Source organism: Myotis myotis, unplaced genomic scaffold (assembly GCF_014108235.1).
Source record: "Myotis myotis isolate mMyoMyo1 unplaced genomic scaffold, mMyoMyo1.p scaffold_m19_p_7, whole genome shotgun sequence".
Taxonomy (NCBI): Eukaryota; Metazoa; Chordata; class Mammalia; order Chiroptera; family Vespertilionidae; genus Myotis; species Myotis myotis.
Window position 1 is genome coordinate 68,048,578 of NW_023416379.1, and position 22,814 is coordinate 68,071,391.

The following is a 22,814-nucleotide window of genomic DNA, read 5'->3' on the forward strand; positions in this document are numbered from 1 at the left end:
TGGGGAACCCCCACCCTGAAGGGTGTGTGACCAGCTGCAATCAGCCATCAGCCCAACATCCAGGCTGTCCAGGCACCCCAGTGGGGACCCCCACCCTGAAGGGTGTGTGACCAGCTGCAAACAGCCATCAGCCCCTCATCCAGGCTGGCCAGGCAACCCAGTGGGGACCCCAACCTTAAAGGGGGTGTGACCAGCTGCAAACATCCATCAGCCCGTCATCCATGCTGGCCAGGCACCCCAGTGGGGACCCCCACCCTGAAGGGGGTGTGACCAGCTGCAAACAGCCATTAGCCCGTCATCCAGGCTGGCCAGGAACCCCAGTGGGGACACCCACCCTGATCGGGGACACCCTTCAGGGCAAACCAGCCAGCCCCCACACGTGCACCAGGCCTCTATCCTATATAGTAAAAGGGTAATATGCTTCCCAGCACCGGGATCAGAGGAGCCGTGAGGCCTCCTGGCACCAGGATCACCGTGACAGGGGGCAGCGCCCAAACCCCCTGATCGCCCTGCGGCTCTGTGTGTGACAGGTGCTGGGGCCACAACCTCCCTATCAGCCCTGCTCTGTTCGTGACAGGGGAAGGCGCCCCAACCCCCTGATCAGCCCTGCTCTGTGCCTGATAGGGGGGAGCTCCCCAACCTCCTGATCGCCCTGCGGCTGTGTGTGACAGGGTGCGGCGCCCCAACCCCCTGAACGGCCCTGCTCTGTGTGTGACAGGATGCGGCGCCCTATCACCTCCCCCCCCACGGGCCCTGCTCTGTGTGTGACGGGGTGCGGCACCCCAACACCCTGATCCGCCCTGCTCTGTGTGTGACAGGGGGTGGCACCGCAACCCCCTGATTGGCCCTGCTCTATGCGTGACAGGGGGCGGCACTGCAACCTCCCCATTGACCCTGCCTTGAGTGTGACAGGGGGCGGTGCCCCAACCCCCCAATCAGCCCTACTCTGAGCATGACTGAGGGTGGCATCGCAACCTCCCGATCCGCCCTGCTCTGTGCATGACAGGGGCAGCACCCCAACTCCCCAGTCGGCCCTGCTCTGAGCCTGACCAGGGGCTGCACCTAGGCATTGGGCCTGCCCTCTGCCACCCTGGAGCAGGCCTAAGCCAGTAGGTCATTATCTCCCGAGTGGTCCCAGACTGCGAGAGGGCATAGGCCGGGCTGAGGGACCCCCCTTCCCCCCGAGTGCACAAATTTTTGTGCACCGGGCCTCTAGTATATATATAAAGAAATATAGTAGTAAAAGAAAGTATTTCCTTTCACACATATATCCACATTCAGTAACCTGAAAAAATAGTCTATATAGAAATGGCCACACAGATCAGAAAGCCTGTAGACTAACTAGACCCTTTCTCTTATTTTTTGGACCACTAAATGTTTAGCAAACATGGTTAAATCATGTTATTGGGAAATCAGTGTTGGAACCTGAAACATGACTTTAGGGATACTGGAAAAATGCTCCTTCTCATTCCCCCATGACCTCCCCCCTTTCCAAGCTTCTCAGAAATTGTTTCACTTTAATTTCTTAGAGATTTTTATGAGAATATCTTTTAATACATGTTTAGATCATTTTGACAACAGCTATAGCTGATGCTATGGGTGTCTCACCCAGATTCCTGGGGAATCCCTTTTAACAGCAGTGGCATGTTTTGCTAAGGGCTCAACATTCTGTACCCTTCCCAGTAGCACTTCCTTTGGCTTTTGGAGCTGCCTCACTCACTAGGAGGCCAGAAAATGACTGACTGGTGCTAGGCTACAAAGGCCCTTGCCTCATGGGAGACAGATTGCGTAATCAATTTCTGCTCTAGAGATCCACCTGGGTTCAGGCTGAGGGCGAGGCCTCCCCTGATCCCCACCTGTACTTGATTTCTCCCCTTTCCCAATGCAGTTCCATTCATGCTCCCACGGGCTCCTGAGGACACACCCTTGAGAAATCACAGGTGTAAGAATCTCAACCGCAGGCTCTTCTGGAAACTGGACCTAAAACAGGCTCTGACCCCTGTTTTGCAAGCAAAAAGGAGGGCTGATTACTCAAATGAAGATAAAGATTAAAAATGTTGACAGGGAAGTCTTTGTCTATTTTACAATTTTGCACAGGCTAAGTAAAGCCTAATAAAGATTTCCCTAGGTTGAGTTGCTGAGATGAAAATTTATCTTTACATTAAATATTATAGAAATGAGGGGTCAGTCAGGCTCATAAATGATCACAAATTTAGCCCAGGCTGGGTAGCTCAGTTGTCCATTGTCCAGATATACCAAGGTTGCAGGTTCTATCCCCTGTCAGGGTACAAGAAACAGCTAATGAATGCGTACATAAGTAAAACAACAAATTGATGTCTCTTTCTCTCTCAAATCAATCAATCAATAAAAAAATTAAAAAATAAAGTGATTTAAAGAATTTAAAGTATTCTTATGTTTTGACTTCTCTTTTCCCTTCTAAAATTATCATTTAAAAGGAATTCTCCTGTATCCATTTTTCATATCTGCTTTTTCCTGTCATTTTTTATTCTCTTGTGTCTGCTAACTATAGATGTGGATGACCTTGTTTCAGTGTGGAAATAGGTCACTCACGCACATCAGTTTTTGGCCTGGGAGCAATGATGGATGTTCGCCACCACAATACTCTTTCCTAATAAGTCTCCACAGGAAACATTATCTGTTTTTGGAGGGAGTAGTATTATACATTATTTTGTAATATCAGTGTTGTGACATATTTTAAAAATAAAACTAAAACACACATCCCTTACTTGGTTTCCAAAGTCCCAGACTAAGTGTGACCATTCCTCCTTTTGTGCCTTCATGTCTAGTGTACTCCTCAACTTTTCACTAGGTTGTCCATTGAGCACCTTCTCAAACCTTTCGCTTGGCATCATTGTCTGCGCACCACCTGGTCACCCACCTGTATCATCATCACATATTATACTTAGTCATGCTAGTAAATCTCCCTGGATTTTTAAAAAATATATTTTATTGTATTTTTACAGAGAGGAAGGGAAAGAGATAGAGAGTTAGAAACATCGATGAGAGAGAAACATCGATCAGCTGCCTCCTGCACACCCCCTATTGGGGATGTGCCCGCAACCAAAGTATATGCCCTTGAACAGAATCAAACCTGGGACCCTTCAGTCCACAGGGCGATGCTCTATCCACTGAGCCAAACCATTAGGGATCCCTGGATTTTTAATAGCCATAAATGGCTTAAGCTTATCAGATAGACTTGCTCACTCATGTTAACACTTCTTCCCTCCCTACTTTTAATTATTCTCTGTCCATAGATAGCATCTGCCATGAAGTCACCATAAGAGGGCAAAGCAAATCAGACTTGATATCTTGTAGGGATGTTAACAAAAGATAAAAATATTTAAAAAGGGTGGATAGATTTTGCCACAGTGAACATGATGATGAGGTATGCTAGCTTTGTTCTTCATTATTCCTGTACTATAATTTCTGCATTTTCCATTTATTCAATTGACAACATCATTCACAAGGGAAATATTATTGCCTCCATTTCAAGACAAAACAGGGTTCAGAGTCTTAAGTAATTTAAGAGACTGCCCCACTCAAAAACATGCTATTTTACCCATTATGCACAGTAATACCTTATCTATAAATATATAAAACTCAATATGCAAATAGGCCAAATGGCAAACAACCAAACAACCAGTTACAATGACGTGTGCTGATCACCAGGGGGTGCGCATAGAATATGGCAGGCGGCAGCAGGGGGCAGAGCTCGGAACATGGCAGGCATTGGCCACGGCGGGATGGTGGAGCAGGTGAGAGGGTGAACCAGACCAAGGTGGGGCACCAGGTCTCTGTCATCGGGGTGAGCCTCTGGTGGTTCTGAAAATTCTTTGCTCCTGCACACCGTATTCCCACCTGGTGCTCACACTCACTGCCTGTGCCGGCCCTGCTCGAACCCGCAGTCAGCACCAGGTGCCGGTCCTAATCGCTCGGTGCCATCAGCAAGTGCGAGTGGCGGCTGCCAGCCCTGATTGCCCCTGAGGGCTTCTCTACCTCCCCCTGCTCCTGAGGGGCGATTGAAGCAGCAGTCACCACTCGCACCTGCTGATGGCGCCAGCCCTGCTCACACCCGCTACTGGCACAGGCCCTAGTCTCTCTGCGCTGTCAGTGTATGGTGCGAGTGGTGGGCTGCCAGCAAAGAGGGGACTGGGGGCTGTGATGGGAGGGGCCAGGCAGGGGCACAGTGGATGGGCCAAGACCCACCCCTGTGCCCACCCCAGCTTTGTGGCCCACAGTTGCTTTCAAGGTGCATGAATCCGTGCACTTCGCCCCTAGCAGTTATATAATTGATTTCCCAAATATGTCTGGTACAAATATTCGAGTTGCTTATTCTTTTGGAAGAATAGCTGGAAATAACAACTGAAATAGATAGGCTTCATACAAAGGTTTCTTAGGTATCAACACTAACTTACAATTTGTTTTCCTTTTTTTTTTTTATCTTGTTATAGGATTGGCAAAGTGTTATGAAATCTCCCCCTAATTATTTTTCCACTCTTTAGAGTCTTTATCTTTTCTCTTTCATTCATTGTTTTGTAGACATATTCACTACCCCTCCCATTTTTAATTCATTCTTTCTTCTTTCTGTTTCTTATGTCACAGCACAAGGTTTTCTTTCTTCAAGGGGCTTTTTAAAAAAGTCACCCTTTTATTTATTCCAATCATTCTTCAATACCTTCATATTTTAACTCTGCAAAGGTTAGTGTTATGAGGATAAATGAGAGTGGCTCTGTGAAAATAGAGATGTACTACAATATCTCCACACACTTGGAATCTTTCTGGCTCATAAAGAATTACTATCTATTGTGTTCTGTTATTTGGCAGTTTTTTGAAGATACAACATGTTCCTTTGATTTACCTCATGAGAGTGAAATAGTATTTAGATTACAAATATTACAACTCCCTGCATAGCCCTTAGAAAACAAATAATTAAAAACAAAATGTGGCTGCTTGAAAACGAGCAGAAATATAGCAGTTATTGAATACAATAATTTGATGATAAAACATTAAATTACAATTGCTAGGGTGAGAAAGAAATTAGATTTCCTCTGGATATGCAGAAAACCTATACTGTGGAGTTTGCCACATATGTTCTCTTCAGCTACTTTCTCAAAAAAAAAAAAAAAAGGATTTGAACACTCATAAATCAAAGAATATTGTCGGTTAAAATGGCAATTTATTATTTTATGAGGAGTCAGTCCATGCTAAGGAGAAGTCTTACTTCAAGTGGAATAAAACTACAGTGAAGGCAAAAATGTGATATGAAGTCATTATTCAATTCAAAAAATATTTTATCAAGATGGAGCATATACCTGATTCAATATGAAGCAAGATACCTAGCAAGAGACTAATTTTATGTGTATCTGAAATAGAGATATAATAGAGACACCAACCTTGCTGGCATGTTTTGCACACATTGAAATATGCATAGAACACATTAGTGAGATTTTTTCTTTGTGTGTTGTGTAAGGTATTGCTATTATAATCATTATCTAAAAGTTTTATGACTGGAGTAAAAGCTCTGATTTGTTGATAATCACCCCATATTTAGATTCAAATAGTTTTGGAAGTATTTTTTTGGTTAGAAAGTTATTTTTAAATATAATATTTCAGAATTCTTATCTTTTTTAGAGTAAAACATAAGGGCTAGTCTTTGAGGGACTGTTTTGCTCTCTAATAGAAAAAGTGTATGATTCGCAACCATCAGGGGATCAGAAATGGGATCTCTGTTTTTCTAGCCAGTTTTGGAGCAGTTTCACACCATTACCTTCAAGGGTTATGAGTCTATCACATGTCCATTAGTGCACTTACCAAAGATAAAACAAGGAATTATTTCCACGGTTCATTCAGATAATGGATGAAAACTCAGAGGACTTTCCAGATGGAGGATCAAGATTCTGCAGGGGAAAGAAAAGGTTGGTTTTGAGCATTTAGAAACCTAAAGGAGGAAAAAACAACTGGGTAACTTATGATATTGCTCTAGAAAATGAGAATAAACTCTATAAATTACAGTTCGTCAAGATGGAGATGGCCACTAAGACCTCTCAGAATCTTATGAAGACCCATTGCAAGTCTCACTTCATTTTTAATGTTATTTTTTGGCTCCCATTTCTGTTATAGATCTATAAAACCAAATCTCCAATTTGAAATAACAGTTGTTGATGTTCACAAATATAAATTAAGCAAGTAAATATCTGTTTAGGAAACACCCCATTACAGAGATGATCTACCTAATGCATATTCCCATAGATATGTAAATATGATAATTGAACCCATTAATTTCTATTTGACCAAATTCAAAATACACTTTCATACATGATCAACATAACTCAAATGACTGTTGTCCATTCAGGTATTTCTTTTATGCACAAAAATATTAAAATCAATATACTCTCTATTTCCTTTTTTTTTTTTCTTTTTTTTTTTTTAGTTAGGGATCAAAGGAACTCTTTTTCTTTATAACTTCAACACTGTGCTCATTTCCTATATTATACTGTGTATGTTCCTCCAAGGTATTATGTATTTTTCTTGTAAATGAAGCTGAAAAATATACACTGTGTTACTATGTTGTGGGTATAATATTGCAATAAGCTCAAATGGCAATAGGAATGGTTCTGGGCCAAAGCACAAGGCTGCAACAGACAATAAGTCTCCTGGTGGTCTTAGCACAGGCTGGTTTGATCTCTGAACTGTCACTGCGTTCGTGAACAATCCTTTGGGGACTTCTGGATCCCAGCCTCCGACAGAAGTCATTGGGAGGCTGGGTTGACCATGGTAGGAAGCAGGAAGTAACACCAAACAAAAGATTGTCCTATTAGCAGTTCTTGCTCCTAAAGAGACAGAAGGGAATTCATAAGCATGGGTAGTATTTGTATGAGATACTCAACCAAAGCATAGGGAAGGATCAGGGTAGAATTGTAAATTGTTATGTGCTGAGCCTTCCTAACGGATGTTCACTGTGAGCTATGACTACAGATGAAACACAATTAAGGTAAAATGACTGTCAAATGTGTGTCTGTGTGTACTTGAAGATGACTTGTCTCTTCTTTATTTTTGCTTTTATTTTTCTCTTTGTAAGAAATCAACCCTTAATCATCTACCCCCATCTGCTGCAGACTACCCTGCACCTTTTATTTTTCCTTTTTCTCAACAAATTCCCATCTTATTCCTACTATCTTTTCATTCTCAGGCAGAGCTTCAAAATTATAATTGGGATTATGTTTTTTGGAAAGTAAATCATGTCTGCAAATGTCACATAGTTGCTTTGATAGAGACACTTATGACGTCATTTTTCAGCTTCTAATGAGCTTAGAGAGATTTTTAAGTTTAAATTTTGAACAGTTCTTAGTATAATGCCTCAAATTCAGAGCATCAACTGACTCATGATATGAAATAATACACCATTAGATTGCATGTACTAATAGATATTTTTGTTTCCTTTTCCCAAGAATTCTGTAGTCTTAACCAGAAAATAAAATTTTGCAGCTAATAGGGACATCTCCATTTTAAAACTATGATTAGTTCTTTTTCTTAACTAGAAAAAAATAGTAACTTTAAAATAAGGCAGAAATCAAAGTATTTATTTTAATATCTATTAACAGATACAAAATAGAACCAGTTCTTCATTGTTAGAAAATACAATTCTTTTTTTTAAAGTATAGTTATTGTGTTAAGGCTGGGTAAACTGAACAGGGTTTGATTTAAATAAATAAATAAATAACCAGCTGGTGTTGCTCAGTGGTTGAGCATCAACCTATGAACCAGGACGTTACAGTGCATTCCCAGTCAGGGCATTTGGTGGGTTTGTGGGCTCAACCCCCCAATGGAGGGCGTGCAGAAGGCAGCCAATCAATGATTCTCTCTCATCATTGATGTTTCTATCTCTCTCTTCCTTGCCCTTCTTCTCTGAAATAAATAACTTCAATGTGAAAAGAAAAATATGAAAATATAAATTATGAACATATTATGAAAAGATAAAAATTATGCATCCATGCTTTTTCTTCTTACAATAAATGCCAGAAAAAAAACAATAAATGCCAGAAAAAAAACATGTATAAATGTATATTACAAAGTGCTGCTCTCTCCTTGTTATATAATGGCAGGAATGGCCAAGAAAACACAAATGAAAAGGGAAAATTTCTCATGGGTGAGCAAAGGCTGATCAGAGTTTAACAAAATATGTTTTAAAAGGCGCCTCGTCCTTCTAGGTCAACACAGCAGGCCAGGACTGATACCTCTAAGAGCAGCGTGAGGGTAGATTTTAACCCTCAATCACCCTCTCAGACAAGCATCCTTTGTGCAAATCATGACCTACATACTCTTTGAGAACATCCAGGATGATATTCCCTCTCTAGTTTAACATTCCAGCTTTATATTCACAAGCAGATTAAAATATGGAATGATCTTGATGATAACTATTTCTTTTTACACAGCCTAACACTATCATCACAAGGGTAACACTCATCAGGTACTGTAATAAACTGTTTTTTGTTATTGTTTGTTTTTTGTGGGCTAGTAGTTCTAGTCTTGTTGACCAAGTTTTATATTTTTCACTAAGTGAAATTGTGATGCTGTTTAGTTCTTCTTAACTTTTCTTGTTTCTGGTAGAGTCTGGGGTGTTGCTTTAAGGTATTTTGAAAACATGAATCAAAAATTAGGACTCAACTTTTTTTTAGAAAGTAGCACAAGTTGTAAAACCCTGTTGACTTTTATTTTGCTCTTTTACCTTGATCTTCTTGTCGGACTTTAGTTGTCTCATATTAATCCCTCCCAGTTGCTTAGTTTGGTGTTTGCTGCATCTTGTCTTGTGATTGCTACAACACAGCTTTATGTTACTTGGCCATTTACCAATCTCAAACTAAATAACTGAACTTAAGAGGGATAATTTTCTGGCTTCCTTGAGCTAATATATTAACATTTATTTATGAGACTACTCCATTTCTAACATCAGTGAAAACAATGGATAGTAAACCAGATTCCCCATTGTTGCTGGTATTCGTGTGTGTCTCAGTAGAATCAATCTCTTACACCTCTTGCTTCTCCTGAGTCAGAAAGTCTGTCATTTCATCATAAAATAGAATTTGATCAGTTTGAAAAATATGGTATGCAGAAGTTCTGTACTATTCTTCATGCTATTAGAAAGTTTTTCAAATTGATTTTGTTTGACATGTTCATATATTTTTTCAACCAAAAATTATGACAGGTGGGAAAATAGTATCTTTTATGTTTTTAAAAGACAAGGTTCAAGCTAAGAACTGTGTCAGATATTTCTCTATTCACCATGGCAAAGTTCGAGCCATAGAGTCAGTGCTTCATAAATTTCTCTTGAATTAAATTTCTTAGCCAATTTCCAGATTATAGTTTCATACTAGTTTCCCAGGTCTAAAAAGTGGCAATTAATAATTTTGTTGAAATTCTAACAAGAGGCATATATCAATATAAACGTATAAATATGTACAGTAGCCTCCCCCCTTATCTGAGGTTTTGCCTTCTACAGTTTCTGTTACAAGTGTGATCTGAAAATATTAAATGGGAAATTTCAAAGAGAAACAATTCACACGTTTTAAATTGCGCACCATTCTGAGTAGTGTGATGAAATCTCTTGCTATCCCACTCTTGTCCACATGGGCCGTAATTCATCTCTTTATCCATGTCTACTTTGTAAGGACACTACCTGCCCATTAGTCACTCAGTAGCCATCTTGGTTAGCAGATAGACTGTCTGGGTATTGCAGTGCTTGTGCTCAAGTAACCCTTACTTTACTTAATATTGGCCCAAAGTGCAAGAGCAGTGGTGCTGCAATTTGGATATGCCCAACAGAAGCTGTGAAGTGTATGTTTATATAGGAGAAAACAGGATATCTAGGGTTCCGTTCTACCTGTGGTTTTAGGCATACACTGAGGGTCTTGGGACTTATCCCTGTGGATACAGGGGGATTACTGCATAGTGTCCACTGAGGGACAGAAAATAGGAATCCTGCCTTGAAATACAGAGAAATTCCCCCAGAAAACCCTTAGGCCTTAAATTCTAAATGAGCTATACCTTTGGATTCAAGCAAGGACAATTTGCTCAAACTGAAAGGTGTGTGTGTGTGTGTGTGTGTGTGTGTGTAGGGGTGTATAATATTTTGGGATTACATATATATTTTGATATATGATTAGGAAATGCATCAACAAAACCGAGAGATCACTTGTATTCTTGCATTTGCTTGTATGGTGTGTAGCAATGGGGAAAAGAATCCATTTCAATCTTAAAGAATATGCAAAGGCACTAAACAACCTAGAGTTTAATTAGAAAATAGTGTCTAACCCAGGGGTCCTCAAACTATGGCCCACGGGCCACATGCAAATATAAATATTGTATTTGTTCCCGTTTTGTTTTTTTACTTCAAAATAAGATGTGTGCAGTGTGCATAGGAATTTGTTCATAGTTTTTTTTTAAACTATAGTCTGGCCCTCCAACGGTATGAGGGGCAGTGAACTGGCCCCCTGTTTAAAAATTTTGAGGAGCCCTGGTCTAACCTATAGGACAGGATAAAGGAATCCTATATAATAAAAGCCTAATATGCACATTGACCAAATGCAGAATGACCAGTGGAAAGACCGGTCTCCATGACACACACTGACCACCAGGGGGCAGATGCTCAATGCAGGAACTGCCCCCAACCTGCAGGCCCCAGGCCAGCCAAGGTCGGTGCGAGCAGGTTCCCCCCATCGCCCTGCCATTTGCCCCACAGATCAGCCCTGATTGCCAGCCAGGCCTAGGGACCCTACCCATGCACAAATTTTGTGCACCAGGCCTCTAGTATTTTATATTGCCTTATTACAGAAAGAACAAAAGTGAAGAGTGATTTTGGGAATGGATGTGCGAGGGCCACACGTGGACAGGCATGGGTAGTATTGAAGCACATTGGAACAATATAAATTTGCTTTGGAATGTAGCCTAGTAACTAATTAATGCCATGCTATTTTTTCCCCTTGAAAACCATAGAAACAAAAACATTTGACTTAATTTTAAAGATCAGTTGCATTTCAGCTGTTGCTAGTTTTAAATGTTCATTTTCCCTGGATTCATTTCACTGACATTGTACTTCACTGTCTCATGTAGTTTCGAAGAATGTTTGAAGGCACTAACTAAGCTATAAACAGCTATCAATGAAAAAAGCCCAGCCTCACATATTACAATTAAACATTGAGAAAGTTTATATTATTGGTCACTCTTTTAGGGGTGACTTGATTTTTACATGAATTATAATGGTGTGGCTATATTTTTGTACCCTGGAATTGTGATATTTAATATGGTTATCACAACAAGGAACAAACAATTGCTTAAGGGAATGGGTGATCCTCCTGCTCTGAGCTACAGTGCTGACTCAGTCATGCAGAACTAATTTCCTGGCGGTCTCTGAATGCACATAAAGCTGCTCTGTAGCTGCCACTGACAATGAACTAGTGACTGGAAAAAGGAATCTTAAACACAGTCACATCTCCTGACTGTGAAAATCCTGTTCACAAGGCACGCTGATCTAATACGCTGCACCACAGAAATAACATTAAAAAAAATGGCTACAGAGTATACAAAGTTCCTCATTTTCTATTGGGGGTGGGGTGTTGCTAGGCAACTAAATCATTTTTACATATTCCTGAGAGCACCACAATTCTATTTTGGATACTTCTTTACCATGAATAACATTTAAGTTTGCTAGATACATGATTTTATAGTAAATATGTGTCATGTGATATCTTAAACAAAGCAGTTTTTTAACATTTGAATGACCCTTTTCAAGAAAGTCCTAAAACAATTTCGGTAGAGTGTGTTATAGCAAGAGTGATAAAATCTGATATTTAAAAAGGAATATACCATTCGAACCCATGTGTAACCTAATTACAATGATTAGCTTGCTAATTAGTGTTTATTGATCGGGATGGATCAAGTGATTGGATTTTGTTTTAAAGTGCAAATATTAGAACCAAATAGGTTTCCTAGAATACTATTTGGCAGAAAATGAAGCTAAAGTTGCATCATACAGTTACTCCATGTGGTTTTGCAAGGAGCTAATTGTACTGGCTATCTGGGCATAGGACAAGACTTTGCTGCCCTCTAGTAGTTACAGGGCCTGCCAAATTCATTTGGGAAACTCATTCTATTTAGGAATTTAGAGATACTTAAGAGAGTAATAGCATCAGTATCTAAGAATAAAGATTAACTTAAATGTGTAAAGTTGGAGACAACTCTCAATCATTCCCCCATCATCTTTATGTTAGTTAATCATTACTATAAAATTCAATTAAAAGATAGTCATATTGCATGCATCATTTTAATCAAGTTTTATTGACCTTTACATCATGTATGATACCTTCTAATCAAAATCCATTTTTTTGAAAAATGTAATATGAAGAAAGAGATATATATTTTTTGTCATATTGGAAGACATGGTATTGAATAAAATGAGTTGGGGCTTTCAAATACACAACTAAGTTGACTAAAGTAGATTTTAACTTCAAAACAATCATTTAAAAGTATTTTATATTGAATTTGTCATTAATTTTAAATATGAATAAACAATTATTGTAATTAATTTTAAAATAATGGGATTCATTGATAATATATTCATATTACTATTTCCAACTCATTGAATCCTAAAAAAAATATAATTGAGGTAATCTTTTTCTCTTATTGGGCTCAATAATTAATTCAAGAGGATTTTTTAAATTTCCAACTGTTTGGAACTATTAAAATATAAATATTTGTTATAAATTTATATTGGCTATTCTAGCCAATATAAATTATTTTTTGGAAATTTGGAGATTGTTGTGATTTGTGTGTTTCAGTTTAGACCAATTTCTGAAAATGTTTTATGGAAATTTAAAGTCAAATTTCCTATGTGAGGTTAAGAAGTCAAAATACACATCAACATTTTTCCTTACTGATCATGTTGTATGTTCTTCTGATCTTCACACTTCTACTTCATCTGACACGGAATGAATGATTACTGCTTTTTAAATTTTATATTCTAAAAATGTTTCTCTGAATTTATCATTTTTTCCTTAACAGATTTTCTACCTATATTTACTTGTTATATTATTCAATTAATAGTGGCTTATACCAGTTATGTTTTTACTGTGCAGTTAACTTTAATTAATATGTTTGTTATATTTGTGCTTTTTATTTAAATTATTTTCTGATCTACATATTCCCATTATTGTTATACATTTTGCTCATTATTTTTCTTTAAAAATGTTTCTGTCATTTTGGTACTCTTGTGGTGGACATCTATTATTGCTTTCGTTTTTTCCTTTTGCAAAAGCTTCCTCCTTGCTCATGGGGCTATTACATACTCCACCGTGGCTGCCACAGGCATGGCGCTGTGATTCCCACACACCTGGCTACAGTGATAATTCAGAAAAGGATTTGTAGCTGTAGTTGAGCCAACCAGAGTTATTTCTTTCTCTGTGCATCACTCAGTAGTAAGAGTTTTAAAATTTAATTGTGGCTTGTTCATATCTTCCATCACCATATGAAGAGAGCTTTCCAGTGAACGATGTCAGTGCTAAAAACTTCGGTGACAGAAGACCGGCCATAGAGTCTCAAGGCTTCTTTTGAACCACTGGATCCTATCACATCTTAAACCAATCACAGCACGTGCACTTTGCAAAGATATATGCTGATAAAGATTGCATATGTTGATTTAGATTTCTGTTACTAGAAGAGTCCTGACTAAAAAAGAAATATACAGTTACATATACTTTTACCTCAATCTGAGAATCAGTTTGTTATTAGGAAGTAAACATTATTATGTTTACTTTTTAACCAAAATATATTTGTTTTTAATATCATTTAAATCATAACTATTTGTTTTAAATATCTATCAAGACACTTAAAATAAATTTAGATGATATGCCACAGTGCTTAAGTGCACACTTTCTGAAACATTTCACTTGGTTTTAAATTCTGGCTTCACCACTTTCTGGCTGTGTGAGGATGGGCAACCTGTGCATCGACTTCTATACAGTAAAGGGAATGATAATACCTATATCACAGAGTTCTAGTGAGAATTAATAGTCTATGTAATTTTAATAAGAATTGAGATTATATACAAAGTGCTTAGAATATAGTGAGATACAGAGCAAATATACATATTAGCTAATATTTTTATTTCCTTTTAATTTTCCTTAAGAGACTGGCTTTTTTTTTTTATATTTTCTGTAAGAGGGAGATTGTTTCTTCCTTTCATCTATCTATCACTATATTCATTCCTCTCTATTATCTATTTAAAATTTACTACTGGTTTATATTTAAGTGTGTTTTTTTAATAGCACATCTATTTCCAATTTAAACCTAGGCATGGAATAATTTTATCTGTCTCATAGCATGGTATGAGCAGAAATATCTGCAGGCAGATTTTCTCCCATGGGAATCATTTCTAAAAAAATGATAATTATACTTATGATCATTACAGCTGTTCCATTTGTTCTTACTTCTTCCTCAGTAGCACCTATAAGTTCATCAGATAGGTTTCCACTCTCTGTCTTCCTTATGTATATTCAATTTTATTTTCATTTTCCTTGGAAGCTTTTTCATCTCGTCACTCATTCACTTCTCTGCACCATTGCGTCTCCTTTTTGTGGACTTTCCTATTGGAGAACTTAATTCTGATGTTCCATTTTAGGTATTTGTCATTCTTTCCATATCTTTGTTGGAACTCCATTGCATTTCTGTACCCTGAGCACTCACTCAGTCCATTGTCTTTTAATCTCATCTTTAATTCCATGTTTCACAGTATCCACTGCTGGTATGTGCCCTATAGCTAGCTGTACAAAGTAGATGCTTTACAACTATTCCATTTTGTTTCCCATGGAAAAAAAAAGCTTTTTAAAGTGTACAATTTGTCTTTCAGTCTTAAAGGAAATTCGTTTTTCTTAGATTGAAAAAGTTTCTCTCCTTTTCTCTGCTGTTGCTAATGATTTATTCATCTTAAATGAGACGGCTTTATATAGGAAGGATGTTTGCCAACAGGGAGAATGTGAACTCTTTTAAAAACATTAATGTTCAGCATGGCATTGATAAAATCCTTCTCAGCTTCAAGCTATAGAACCTAGATGTGTACATACCCTTAACAAATTCCCGTGGCCTTGCAGCCTTATAAAAAACAGCTTTAGTGGCTAAGGAGGAAGTTTTTCCTGCTCGCATTGACTGGTTACCTCTGGGAGAAAAATGTATTTCTGTATAATAAAATGCAATTTGTATTAATACTTTGACCAAAAGGAATACATAAAAATACAATTGACAAAATAAACTGTATCCAGGACACTCTCAGACTTCGTCTTTTTTTAAAAAAATATATATTTCATTGATTTTTTACAGAGAGGAAGGGAGAGGGACAGAGAGCCAGAAACATCAATGAGAGAGAAACATCGATCAGCTGCCTCCTGCACACTCCCCATTGGGGACGCGCCCTGCAACCCAGGTACATGCCCTTGACCGGAATCGAACCTGGGACCCTTCAGTCCACAGGCCAACGCTCTATCCACTGAGCCAAACCAGTCAGGGCCAGACTTCATCTTTAAGACTAGCTTTTATTCTGAGAAACAGAAGAAAAAGAGCACTTCCCTTGTCTCAGAGGCTTACTTCGTTACCGATTTAGTCTAACCCTGGGAGCTGTAGCTCTAAGTGGGTGAAGGGATGAAGGTACCCATGATGACTGGGAGGGCGTGAGAAGTGGCAGCATCAGTGTGGACTGAGGGGCTTGAAGAGTGGACTGTTCTCAGAGAGACTCTCCCGCAGAGAAAGGAGCGAACATTGTTTCTGATTGATAAACTCTAAGTTTCAGTAGTAGTGAATCTTAAAAAAGTTGGGTTCAATCTAATTCTAAGTTTTCATGTTTGACCCTGCTAATCTAGTTTTGACCGAAGCATTCATTGATCACTGATAACTTCTCAATATGATTCTTCTGATAACACATTCTTACATTTTAGTGCTGTTCTGGTTTTTGTGACTTTTTGTGAGTCTTCATGGCTGTTCATATGAATAGTTAATTGCTGTTATATTCAGAAAGTAATAGCATGCATAGAAATTTTTATTAGACTTGTAATTCTAGTAGCAATATATCAGACAGATTAATCTGGGGGGCGGGGGGGAAGCTGCCATTACAAAATATGTATGAATTCTGAAAAACATTTACCAAAACAGCATCTTAAAGGATTACTTGGGTATTCAGGAAACTCAGGAAAACTCTGAGAGTCAAAAGTAAAGTTGGAGGCTTCCTCTTTGCTGCATCTACTTCAAGGGTGAAGACCATTCTCAGCAATCAGACTGTGGACATCCCAGAAAATGTAGGCGTAATGCTGAAGCAGGGGTCCTCAAACTTTTTAAACAGGGGGGCAGTTCACTGTCCCTCAGACCGTTGGAGGGCCAGACTATAGTTTAAAAAAAAACTATGAACAAATTCCTATGAACACTGCACATATCTTATTTTGAAGTAAAAAAACAAAACGGGAACAAATACAATATTTGTATTTGCATGTGGCCCCCGGGCCATAGTTTGAGGACCCCTGTCAGCTGAAGGGACACACAGTTATTGTGAAGGGCCCCAAGAGGCACCCTGCGGAGGGGCTTCAACCACAACAATGTAGAGTTCATTCTCATTGGAAAGAAAAAGAAGAGGCTCTGGGTTGACAAAGGGAGTTGGGGGAGGGGGGCGGGGGGGATAGAAAGGAACTGGCCACAGTTCGCACTATCTGCAGTCATGTGCAGAACAGGATCAAGGGTGTTACGCTGGGCTTCCGTTACAAGATGAGGTCTGTGTATGGTCACTTCCCTATCAACATCGTTATTCAGGAGAATGGTTCTCTTGTTGAAATTAGAAATTTCTTGGGCGAAAAATACATCCGCAGAGTTCAGATGAGGTCAGGCGTTGCTTGTGCAGTATCTCAAGCCCAGAAAGATGAGTTGATTCTTGAAGGAAATGACATTGAACTTGTATCAAATTCAGCTGCGTTGATTCAGCAAGCCACAACAGTTAAAAACAAGGATATCAGAAAATTTGTAGATGGTATCTATGTTTCTGAAAAAGGAACAGTTCAGCAGGATGATGGATAAGATCTAAGTTGCCCAGCTATAGGAACACCAAGATGCAGAATGAGTTGTCACACTTGTTTGTGAAACTATAAAGATGTACAATAAAAGCCTTGTATTAAGAAAATAAATAAATAAAAAGGAAACGTGGAATTAAAATCACAGAGGTTGCAAGTCTGAAATTTCTCGTAGGCCAATCTAGAGTATTTGCAGTTTGATAACCAAGGGGCTTTGTTTTTAACCATCCTATAGAGACAGGACAAGACCTTGTTTGAATGTATAGAAGGTAGTAAGAAGGAACCAAAACACTGAAACACTAGAAATTAATCTATAGCTTCCAGCAGAGCAAAGGTTTTCCCTACATCTCTCTAAACTCCAGGTCAGAGGAAATATATTACCTATTAAATTGTAACTAAGGGCCTAAAATTCAAATATGTTTTGATTTTAAAATTATTCTGTGTAGGCCAGAAAGCAACAAGCTAAGAAATTAAGATGAAAATATGTCCCAAGCCAAGAAGCAACTGATAAAAGCAAATGTAAAGATGCTCAAAGAAATCAGAGTCAACTCCATTCTTATAGGATTCCCAAGGATAAATTTTTGTTTAAGATGAGGTCAGGGATTTCTGCTTCCAGGAATGGTGAACTGTGCTAACCAGACTAATCCTCTGGCTAAGGGCCAATGAAAAGTGGTGTAGCTCAGCTTTGGAAATAGCCCGAATGTCCATGAGCAGAGGAGTGGATAAAGAAGCTGTAGTAGCTCTAGCTGGTTTGGCTCAGTGGATAATAGAGCATCAGCCCTTGGTTTGAAGGGTCCTGACTTTGTTTCTGGTCAAGGGCATGTACAGGTTGTAGCTTGATCCCCAGTCCCGGTCAAGGCACATGCAGGAGGCAACCAGTCAATCCTCACATCAATGTTTCTCTCTGTCTCTCCTTCTCCTTTCCACTCTCTCTAAAAATCAATGGAAAAATATCCTCAGGTGAGGATTAACAAAACAAAAAAGCTGTGGTACATATATACAATGCAATACTACGCAACTGTAAAAAAGAAAGAACTCTTACCATTTGCAACAGCATGGATGAACCTGGAAATTATTACGCTAAGTGAAATAAGCTAGTCAGAGAAAGATAAATGTCACATGATCTCACTCATATGTGGACGCGGATGAACAAAACAGATCCAGAGACATTGAAGCATGGAACACACTGACAAATTTCAGTGCGATTATGGTTTCTGTGGCTTTTTGTGAGCCTTCATGGCTGTTCAGATGAATAGTTAATTGCTGTTTTATTTGGAAAGTAACAGCATGCATAGAGGGAAGGCAGGAGTGGGTGTTTGGGTGGGGGATGACTAATGGAGGAACTTATATGCATATATTAGTACGCATAGCCCATGGCCACACACAATAGTGTGGTGAAAGCCTGGGAGGGGCGGGTGTGGGGTGGAGAGGGCCAATGGGAAAAACAAACAAAGGGGACATCTGTAATACTTTCAACAACAAAGGGAAATTTTTAAGAAGTGGGATAAATATAGATCTAGACCTAGACCTAGAGTGATATTGTTATAGACATCTACATGAAGGCATAGAAAAATACCAAAGTGAAGAAATACTTGATCAAGATTTTGGAGAGGCTAGTGACTCAGGGACATGAGCAGCACTTGGGTCTGCTTTTACTCTGGAGATACTTGTCTGTTTCGAAGGGGACTGATAATCTAAAAAGTTGGGGAACAATTTTGACAACTTCCTATTTGAGGGGTTAGATGTTAAAGTCAAGGAGCGGCCAAGTGGTTTGGCTAATGAACATGCTTTCTGTGAACTGAGACAGAATTATTCTCTGGGAATAAGGGGGAAGCAGAAGTAGAAATGATCTAACAGAGACTCAAGCTCAGCATTACTTCATCTCAGTTCTGAATTGGATTGTAATTCTCTCAGAATGATTCTCCCCAGGCACTTGGAAAATGCAAAGCAAATTCTCTGTGGATGAAAATAACATTGTCTGGGCCCGAAATTATTTCTACAACTTTTATACACAATATCCACCACTCAATCAAAACTAACCAGACATATCAGGAAACAAGACAATGGGATTCTAAACCATAACAACAATAGATAATTGAAACAGAACCACAGGGGATCCAGATAATGGAGTTGTCAGAAAAAGACATTAAGGTAATCATGTTTAATACACACAATAAAATATGAGTAACATTGAGATTTTCAACAGATAATTGGAAAGTACAAGAACCAAAGAGAAATTCTATAACTGAGAAGTACAATAATCAAAATTAAGAAAAGGAAGAACATTATATATTTAATGTGAACCCTTGAGCCTGCCTCTAACATGTGCCTTCTCAAACTGGAAAATGTTTTGAGGTTATGGTATATTCTATTTTTCTTTTTATGCTTGTGATGTTTTGTGAGTGGACCCCAGTTATTTTACTCTTATTATTTTAAAAATATAATGCAATGGTCTCATTTGCAATATACCTTATATAGATTGAGCAGCATCATGTACATGTGTATATATATATATATATATATATATATATATATATATACCTATTGTATATATTTTTTCTTTACCTAATATCTACCAGTTTTTCTCATCATTTGATTGTGTCATTGGGCATCAAAAAGGGGTTTTAATTAGGAGTTTTAAAACTGCATCAATACTTCATAAGCATTTTAGTAAAATCTGAAGGTAAAGTAGTAACTGATTCAATCTGCATCTTAAATTTTAGTGTCATCACTTGACATATTTTTTGATAACTCATTTTATCATCCAAATTTTAAAGACTGTTTTCTCTTCTTTCTGCCAGTAATTCATTGCCACATATGAACGTTTCAGTGATGAACAAGAAAATATCCCTCCCCTCCCGGAGCATACATACTAAGGAGGAAGTGATTAAGTAAATACGCTGTTAAAACTCAGTATACCTTAATAGTTTTAGGTTAGAAATAAATGCAAGATGGAAGGCTATTATCTCACCTAAAAATGATTAAAATAATTTGGGTAGGATTTTTGAAAGATATTTTTCACATATTGGCTAAGTAACACATATTGAGTACATGTCATATTCCAGGTCTATCTGGACATCTTGAGCCCTAGTAAATGTATTTATACAGCTTCATTCTATATTTGAATTACATCCCTAGATTTGTTTCCTAGTAGCTTCTAGGGTAAATGTTAATTAAAATAATTTTTGTTTCTTTTAATTGTTAATTTTACATTGATGCCATTAAACATTTACTAGTACATTTCAAAAAAGAAAGAAGTGCAAGATGGGAACTCTCCAATCTACAAGGAATGCAAAAGTTTTCTTGAAGGAGTTGCATTTACCCTAAACATGAAGGATCAGTATGTGATGACTGAGGAGGAATAGCATTTCAAGTGGAAGCTATTAAAATCCATAAAAAAATACTGCATCTATGGAACAATAATTTAAAGACATTGGGAAAGTGCCAATATTTTGGGTGAGAGAGGCAAATCTGAATATGATCATGAAGGGTATTATCCTCATTTTAAATACTTCTACTGCTAGAGACATAGAACTATTCAAGAATTTTAAAGATGAGAAAATACTATAAATACTTTGTTTTTAAAAAAATCCAATCTGGCTACAATATGGTAAAAATATTCTTTTAGTCTAGTCTAGAAGCTAAAATACTTATGCAGTAATCCAGAGAAACTTTTATAGGGTTCAAAGATACCATTAATGGGAATCAAGAGAAAAACATGTCTTCAAGTAATACAAGATCTAGACCTGTCCTATCCAAAATGTTGGCTACCATTCATTTGTGATTATTTGAACATTTTAAGTGTGGCTAGTCGAAATTAAGATGTACTGTAAGTGTAATTTATGCACTGATTTCAAAGACTTGGTATGAGAAAATAGAAAATATCTCAATAATAGTTAATATGGATCACATATTGAAATATTTAGAGTATGTTAGTTGGATATATTAAAAGATATTTCAACTGTTTCTTTTTACTTTTTAATGTGACTACTAAAATTTTTAAATAAAAAATAGGTAATATAGACAAAACCTGGAAATTGTTTGAACATACAAAAGAGTGAGAAAGATATCATAAGAATGAACTCTGGATCTTGGCCTGCACAATGTACAGAGACAAGGATTTTTTTATTTTTTTGAAAGGCTCAATTTCAGTGACTTTGAATTTGAAATATCAGTGTTTTTTTTACATGACGTTAAAAAAAAAAACACAGAAGAATTTATGATTTTGGACTTGAGAGATTTTTACAAGGAATTCAAAATTGGGTTTAATCAGCTTATAGATAAAATGAAAATCGTTGTAGTAGATAAGAACACCTCAAATAGTGATTTCAAATCATGATCAAAGACTAAATTTGTTGATAATGACTAAATTTAGAGGAATCAAAACTTTAATTTTAAGAAATGAAATAAAGTAGCACAGATTACAAAATATCAGTTAGCAGTGCATATAGTTCAAGTAAATATTTCAAAAATCTTTGGTTTCAAATATATGTAAACACATATATGAATGCTTGGTTGCAATGTAAAATTTACTTTTTACTTTGGGCCATAGTCAAAAACTTTTAAGCCACTGACCCAGAATAATAAGAGGAAGATTTTGATCTCTGATTAGAAAAACTAAAATTGTTGTAGTAGGAGAGGAGCCAGTGATAGAGTTGGAGAAGAAATAGGTGGAGGGAGAAAATACATAATCATGGAGAATGTGACCAACACTGTGACCTATTGCTGAGTGCTGGAGTAAGAAACCCCCCCAAAATGTTGGTTATAACAGTAAGCAGTCAGTACTGTCTCCAATGTCCTTCTTTTTATTCAGTGGAGACATAAACCTATGAGTCATAATTGATAAACTTGTCTTACTTCCACTTCATCAAATCCCATTGATTTAACTTCCAAATATGTTGAGGATTTTTTAAAAAATATATTTTATTGATTTTTCACAGAGAGGAAGGGAGAGGACAGAGAGTTAAAAACATCAATGAGAGAGAAACATTGATCAGCTGCCTCCTGCACAATCCCCACCGGGGATGTGCCCGCAAACAAGGCACATGCCCTTGACCGGAATCGAACCTGGTACCCCTCAGTCCACAGGCTAACGCTCTATCCACTAAGCCAAACCAGTTAGGGCTGTTAAGGATTTTTTCCCCCACTTTCCCCCATTGTACTACCAAGTATCCTATTTCCAGCAACTTTCAATATTGGTGTAATACCATCTTTATATATGTTTTTATTGATTTTAGAGAGAGAGGAAGGGAGAGGGAGAGAGATATAGAAACATCGATGTTGATAAATTGGCTGCCTCTTGCATGTCCGCTGCTGAGGATCAAGACAACAATCTGGGCATGTGCTAAGACTGGAAATTGAACCAATGATCTCTTGGTGCTTGGGGGTCAATGCTCAACCACTGAGCCACACTGGCCAGGCAGTGGCCTCTTAAATTGTTTTCCTTGTGTGTACTTTTATATCCCTTTCGGCTCTATCCATGCAGCATTCAAAATAATCCTTTCAAAAAAAAAAATACATGACTTATTCACTCACCACCCCCAGGTTGATCCAGTGAAATAATTTTGATATGTTACTTAATCAGTAACTTTTGCACTTGTAAATTATCTGCATGGTTTTGATTATTCTAAGTATTTTAATTACACAAAATTATGCAAATAACCCTCTAAAGATATTTATATACTACTTTTTACTTATTATTAT

General features: G+C 37.8%; 1 pseudogene; it reads left to right on the forward strand.

Annotated features, from left to right (window-relative positions):
* The first annotated feature begins 5,874 nt into the window (after positions 1–5,874).
* Positions 5,875–17,118, forward strand: LOC118660740 (annotated as a pseudogene).
* The last annotated feature ends 5,696 nt before the right edge of the window (positions 17,119–22,814 follow it).